The sequence below is a fragment of the Bombus vancouverensis genome, chromosome 14 (genome assembly GCF_051014615.1).
Source record: "Bombus vancouverensis nearcticus chromosome 14, iyBomVanc1_principal, whole genome shotgun sequence".
NCBI lineage: Eukaryota > Metazoa > Arthropoda > Insecta > Hymenoptera > Apidae > Bombus > Bombus vancouverensis.
Genome location: NC_134924.1, coordinates 5342995 through 5350155, shown reverse-complemented (window position 1 = coordinate 5350155; position 7161 = coordinate 5342995). Strand labels below are relative to the sequence as shown.

Below are 7161 nucleotides of genomic sequence, written 5' to 3'. Positions count from 1 at the left end.
ATGTCCTGTTTAAAAAATTGAAATGTATTAAAACAGAAATTAGACACACTATGTGTTTTCCTGGGAAAAGACAAACACGAACAAGCGTCGTTTTTGTTACGAGTCATTTAATTATCAAAGAAGTACTTTCCATCCATCTTAATTGCCATACACCGCTAAAAGAGCAAATTCCAAAGGAAGAATGAAAGAAAGTCAACATGTTGAAAAAGACGTTCACGCTGTGAGTCTGGTGTACGCACGAACAGCTGGAATCTCCTTCAGTCACCAGCGGGATCCATTCAGAATCACCGACGCGACAGCTGAAGGACGTTGTTTTCCTACGACAAATTACGCGCGCGTTCGCCGCTTTCGACGCGCGGCGTCGACGCGTGTGCGTGTAATCCTCCCGTGTTGTCTACACACACCAACACACAACGTACGCACACCATAACGCTGACCTACCCCACTGAGAATCGTGTTTCAATACAGAAACCGAAAACCATATCATTACGCTGAAGCTCGTAGCAAACTTTCGTAGCAAATGCGCGCGCGCAATCGACTAACCTTTGCGAGGGCCAGTTAGCGCGTTTCACAGGTGTGTGTTAATTCACGCGGTAATCGAGTACGCGTGCCACTAAGAAAACATTTTTCTGTAGTAAGTTTCTCTTTGATTCTTCGATACGGTGATTTTATTCTTTAATCGTGTGGTCCTGGACGGATTTATTGCGATTTGAAGTAAGTATGACAAAGAGTTTGGATGCGTGCGTATAATGTAAATCGACTTTCCGCTTTAGAGGTTATGTTTATTGAATCTTATTAAGAATTGATCTTTTTAATTCTAAATGGATTTATTGTGATTTTGGGTAAGATCGATGGAATGTTTGGAGTAAGAATGACGGAGAATTTGAATGCGTACGTATAGTGTAAGTCGACTTTGTGTTCTAGAGTTTATGTTTACTGAGTCTTATTAAAAATTGAGCGTATTAATTTTGAATGGGTTTATTGTGATTTTAGGTAAGATCGATGGAGTGTTTGGAGTAAGAATGACGGAGAGTTTAGATGCGTACATATAGTGTAAGTTGACTTTGTATTTTAGAAGTTGTGCTTATTGAATCTTACTAAGAATTGATGTAATTAATTCCGAATGGGTTTATTGTGATTCAGGTAAGATCGAAGGAGTGTTTGGATGCGTACATATGATGTAAATTGACTCTGTATCTTGGGGGTTATGTCGAGCGAAGTTAGTAGTTCATCGGCCTCTGATCGTCTTCAAAAAATCACGTTTCGTGCTCGCAACCAACAATTGCACAATACGATTTCGCGGTTTCATTGCGGTGCTTACAGGTTGAGGATTTTTCAAAGAAGTTGCGCTATACTCCTTCTACTCTTACTCGACATATAAGTACCATATGTAGGTCACTCTATTCTATGCAATTTTATCATAGAAAATACTGACATTTTTCAAGGTTTCACAATATAATTCTATTTATAGATATATAACGAGAAATATCAAATCATTTAAAATCATTCTACCATATATGTTCTCCACTGAAGAATTCTATTCTATTTTCTATTAAGAAGCATGATAAATTAACAGTGTTGCGGGTAAACTATCATTACCAAACAAATATTATGTTTCTTTACTGTGAGGCTTACAACGGTTCCAGATTAGTTCAGATATCCATAATTTTTTATTATAAGGATTATAATGTCGATTAATGGAAACAGTTACAAATCGGTGAACAGTCTTCATCAGCTAGGATACCATAGTGCGTAACTCTTTAACATAAGAATTATAATATTAGTTGATTGACGAAAACAATTCCAAATCGGTTAGGCCCGAGAAACGAGGAACGAACAATTGGCGAATGCGGGGCAAAATTGACCACGTTGGTTACATAATGGGCCTCCTCGAGCTTCGTCAAATGGTGGGCAGTACGAGTATTTAGATGAGTTGACTCCAATTGGCGTACGTACCGTGAGAATCCAGTATCTAGCGCGTGGACCGTGTGTGAACCAGTCAGTCGAGGAAGAAAAATGGGTGAACTAATCATGCAAATTGGGTACAAAGTTACGTAATTCTGTTCTATCTCTATCCACCCGTCCGTTGGAATCTCGAACATTAGACGTCCACTAATAGTCGCTTGCATTTGCAGCAATTAACTATTTCTTCATCGAAATTAGATTGACGTTGACTCGCAAGTATTTTGTAATTGAAATATTGTTTTTGGTATCTGTACTGGCCTCGTTGCTAGTTCCTTGTCCCACTTCTGAAACTAGATTAATTGATTCCACCACTAGGTAATCGGTCTAATTATTCGAGCGTTATAACTTTCTTGGAGCTGTTAATATTTAATCGAGCAATTTGAGAATTAAATTCGCCAAGAGATATAGCTATTTCTGTACATATTACAGAAGAAATCCTCTTCTGATATTGCGGTATACATAGACTTAGAAATATTAAGGAATCAAATCCTTCCAAATTCTCAAACTTAAATAAATTAAAGTCTTTAAATGGATTCAGTAAGTCAAAAACTATTAAACCAGGTTAATTTCATTCGTAGGATAACACAATCACTAGCTTCAGTTCCATTGGAAACTATAGCTAGGAGTCAGATTCTGATTAGGTTTAAGCTAAATATTATCCAGCTTTTAACTTTGACTTTCACAGCCAAGCAATTAAAACTGCTGTATTGAGTTTGATTCGGATTACTTTTCACGACCCAAATTTTTCTTATTCATAACGAATACCGTAGAAGTTAGAAACAAAAACAGTCTGCTACACTGACAAAATTTATACTTGTTATACAAGAATAAGAAAAAGGATTTGTTTCAGGCTTGAAATCGTATTCGCATTGCCACAACATTCATTTCTCAATTAAAATTTTGGAAGCGACGACCATCGTAAAACTCTTAGGCGAAGATGCGCTGGATGTGTAACGTCGAAAAATGCTGGAAAAATCAGACAGACGTGTAGGACCGTGGTCTGGCTCGCGGGGCAGATTTGAGTGAGGAACGGAAGAGGAGGTTCGGAACGATTATGCAGCACGACACGGTGCCCAACAAGGAGAGACAAGGAGATGGAGAGAAAAAGAGAAGGAGTGCACGATGCACACGCTGCGAGCAATGTGCGAGGCTTCGCGCGGCCGTCAATTACGATTAATTAGAGCGGAGACTGACAGCGGACGCAGCGACGGCTACTTAATACTTTAACTTGTCCCCAACCCTCCACCCGTTCACTTCCTCCGTCGTCGTCGACGGTGACGAATCGACCGAGAGCTCCGTTCGTTTCGTTCATCGTAAACTATCGTGTATATATCCCTTTTTGCCTTTTTCTCCTCGATGTTCCCTCCATTCACGAAACGTGAGATCTCTGTTACGACCTTGTTCGCGGCAGGGAAAAAGTCACCATCCAGGAAATTCAAGCTTCTGGCTTGGGGCCACGCGTGCTCTCGTAATAGGACAGTTTGTTCCTTGCAAAATCATTCCTTTCCTTTTCTTGAAATTCTATTTCTATTGCGTTCTTTCGGTTGTAAGAAAAAGTCTAAGGGAATAAAATACGGGGCTCATTACATAAATAGATAGATAGATAGTTTTATTTAAGCCTGGCGGCCTTGAAACAAGACTTGCATTACAATTCCTCAGTTTATTACAGTATTTAAAAGGCTAAAATACACGTAGAATACTCTTTGTTCGTTAACGATCGCAGAAAGATGCAATTGCAGCTTTTTAACGTTAGAAAATGTCTCAGGCTTGAACAAGATATGACAAATTTCTCACGGGAATGCAGGATCTTTTTAATGTGCTCTTACGAGATTAGAAATCCCCTTTTTTTCGCTAAAATTATAAAGATAATATAACAATATGAAAATTTCAGCATCGCAGCAGGGTTAAATTCGCTTCGATATTTGTATTGTATGAAATGAATTTTTAGAATGTTTTTGGTATTGTTTTTTGTACCAGGTATAAATAGTTGGAAGGTTTGTAGTACTTGAAATTAAAATCAAATTTTGGAGATTGATTTATTAGTGTCTTGATAGAAATATTTTTTACTATAAGATTGACTTTTTAGAGAGTGAGAGATACTTCATGCCAATGAATTAGTACTTTTTGACTATAAAAGTAGATGTCGATACAATGGAAGATCACTCATCTGAATCTGATTGTTGCGTTAGACATCGAGCATAAGAGAATAATTTTATTATATTATATAAGAGTTCACGTTCACATTAGTAGATTCAATCAGCAGGTGTTTAGTTACTCGAGTATTAAATAAAATCTTGTTCCAGTAAAACGAATTCTCCTTTATACACGTAATCTAAATCTACTCTTACTTGTCTATTAAATGTAGAATTAACATTTACAGTTACAGGATAACGTGTAAAAGTAGTTATCGAAATGAAATATTAACACCATAAGATAAACTATCAAAGCACCCCAATCTGTCGTTAGTTTGACGAAGGAAGTGAGAATTAATGGCAATTAGTTAGTAGAAACATCAGAGTCTCTCGACTTTGAACAAGTCGAATCTAATAACAAGTTGTCGGTGTACACACTTCGTAACAACCGTAATTAATTATATAATATCGTGATCTACGTTAGAAAGAGAGGACTCGCTGCATTATTAAACAGCAACAATTAAAACGAAAAATTAATTCAGAATATTGCGGATGCGCCGTTTCACGGTTTCAGGCATACGTTCGTTACGCATCGCATCGACTTTATATTAATAAGTATGATGTTCTGCTCGTTTGTAAGACGTAAAATCATTAATCAAAGCTACAATTATATACACGTTGGCACCATTTTATAAGTTACCCACCGTAGCGCGAAAACTATTTATTTTTCCAATACCGTAGCAACAACACGGCTTCATATTGAGATTATATTTTATCAGGTGTTTCATTACGAAAAAGAAAACATTACAAACGTATGAAAATTTATTTATAGCCATTCATGAAGGTCTTCGTACACCTTATTCCTTCATATACCTTCCTACACGAAGGTCTTTTCATTCACTGTATGGTACAGTGGTTATCTTATCACGTAACCGATATGTTCAGAAATTCATTAAAGTTTAGCAAGAAAATTTTGTTTAAATAAAAATGACGCTTTTATAAGATTCGCGAAGACTTTTACGATTAACCGTATACGGTAACCTTTCTTATTTTTTCATGCTAACAATAGGAAAGACAATTTTATCGTTATTAGTATGTTGCTGTAATTGTGTCGGTGAAATAGAAAATGGTCAATAACAATTCAATTGATTCAACAATCTAATTTTCACATTATCGGCATCGTCGTTATGTCAGTGAAGTAGCAATATCTGTTAAGTATGAATTGGTTACGTAGCCAATAGCAATGTGGTCAATTTAATAATTTAATATCGACAAACAATAGTCTTTTGAAGTAATCACAAGCGGAAGCTTTGATCGGAAGTTGTGGAAGTAGGGAAAGAAGAAGGAGGGCGAAAACGTATTTGAATGATTGCGCTCGTTGTCGGTCTCCTTCGCTAATTGAGCCATTGTCTAGGTCCGGTTAGGCACGTCTAAAAGCCTAATGGCCGTTTCCTAGAGACGCGCCAGTCCGAATACTGAACGAATTAGAATAATTCGTTCCGTCTGGCTGCGTCACTAGATCGCGCAACGACGTTCGTCGCCGGTTAGACGAAACCTGTCTTCTCTTTTCCTCCATTTGCTAAGAATCAATGGTTCTACTTTAATTTTTACTAACCTAACCTATCCTTTTTTTATTTCCTTCCTCGTCAAGTACACGGAGTTTTAAAAGGCTATTCTGGGTGGAATCTAGCTTAAACCTAACCTAGACTTGTCTCCTTTTTCCTCCTGCAATTGCAAAGAATCGGTGATTAATTTTGATTAAAGCAAACCTAACCTAAACCTAAAGCAATCATAATTCGAGGCTAAGCTCAAATCTAATGTAAACTTAATTCGAGTTTGTTTAAACTTAATCCAAACTTGTCTTCTTTTTCTCTTGAAATTGCAAAGAATCGATGGTTAATTTTGACTGAAGCGAACTTAACCTAAAGCTAAAGCAATCATAATCCAAAGCTAAGCTCAAACCTGATGTAAACCTAATTGAAACTTGTTCTCTTGCTACTCTGGTTGCTAAGAATCAGTGCTTCCGCTTTAATTTCGACGCTTAACCTCTATTTCGCCGGCGTGCACCACGTGTATTACGTATTTTTTGTAAACATCACTTTTATCCGGCCACGCGGATGTTTTCCATTAAAACGAATCGCATAGCGAAAACTTTTTATTGTTCGCCGGTTCTTCCTGTTTCGACGTATTCGAACGTATTTTATACGACAAAAAACAGCATCCAGCAGGTAAATATCCTTCGAATCTCGCCATGGAAACGATCAATAGAAACGAGATTTGTCGTAATAATTGATGCTTCGATAGACTGTGTGTTTCCAGTAAAAAGAAACATTATACATACATAGTGTCTTCTTTCGTATTATATATATACATTTACCTTCATTACTCGTGTTGCGGTCCTAGATTCAATATCAATATAAAATTATATTTATTATTAATTTATATTAATACAAAACTGTTTTTAATATATTTTAGGAAAATATTATTCCAACACTGAAGCGAGAAATCTTTCATATTTTCATAACATTAAGAAATTTGTTAACAGTAAAAATACACGATTGGATCAGAAACGATGGAAACAATGTGTTTCTTTTGTTCGTTATTCTGTGAAATAATAGTAACCTTCTTCGTTTTATCTTATTTTCTACACAACTTACTGCAACTGCCTACCACACTAATAACGCTAAAAGTAACTAAAAACTTCATTCTCGTCCATTAAAATACCAAACAAGCAAGAAAATGTTAATCGATAAAAGTTCTTGGAACCGTTCTTGGAAAAGTCCTCGGCGAAGAACGGGTCTCCCTTTTAATTTTTAATTTCATTACGGATTCTCGAGCAGCCCCATAATGGCCTCGATACGCCATAGGCCATCTGCCACGATCTCGAAGGATCTGTATCTACATACCGATCGAATATAATCGATCAGGATCGATCAGCGGAACATCATCTAGCTGACTGGTCGTCGAACGATCGGCCGGTTTCGCTCGTAAGCCGTGTAATCATGCTACGATCGAATTTACATGGCAAATTGCGCGAATCAGCGGATCGAACGTTTTCTTCCTG

General features: G+C 37.1%; 1 long non-coding RNA gene across 2 annotated transcripts; it reads left to right on the top strand.

The window, feature by feature from the left end:
• LOC117159344 (uncharacterized) lies at positions 1 to 6590 on the top strand. Of its 2 annotated transcripts, XR_013060084.1 has the most exons (7): positions 1 to 714; positions 774 to 902; positions 994 to 1053; positions 1144 to 1390; positions 1472 to 1748; positions 1817 to 2049; positions 2816 to 6590. It is a non-coding gene; the product is annotated as an uncharacterized LOC117159344 (long non-coding RNA). The 2 variants fall into 2 exon arrangements; XR_013060083.1 differs by having other exon boundaries at positions 1817 to 6590.
• The last annotated feature ends 571 nt before the right edge of the window (positions 6591 to 7161 follow it).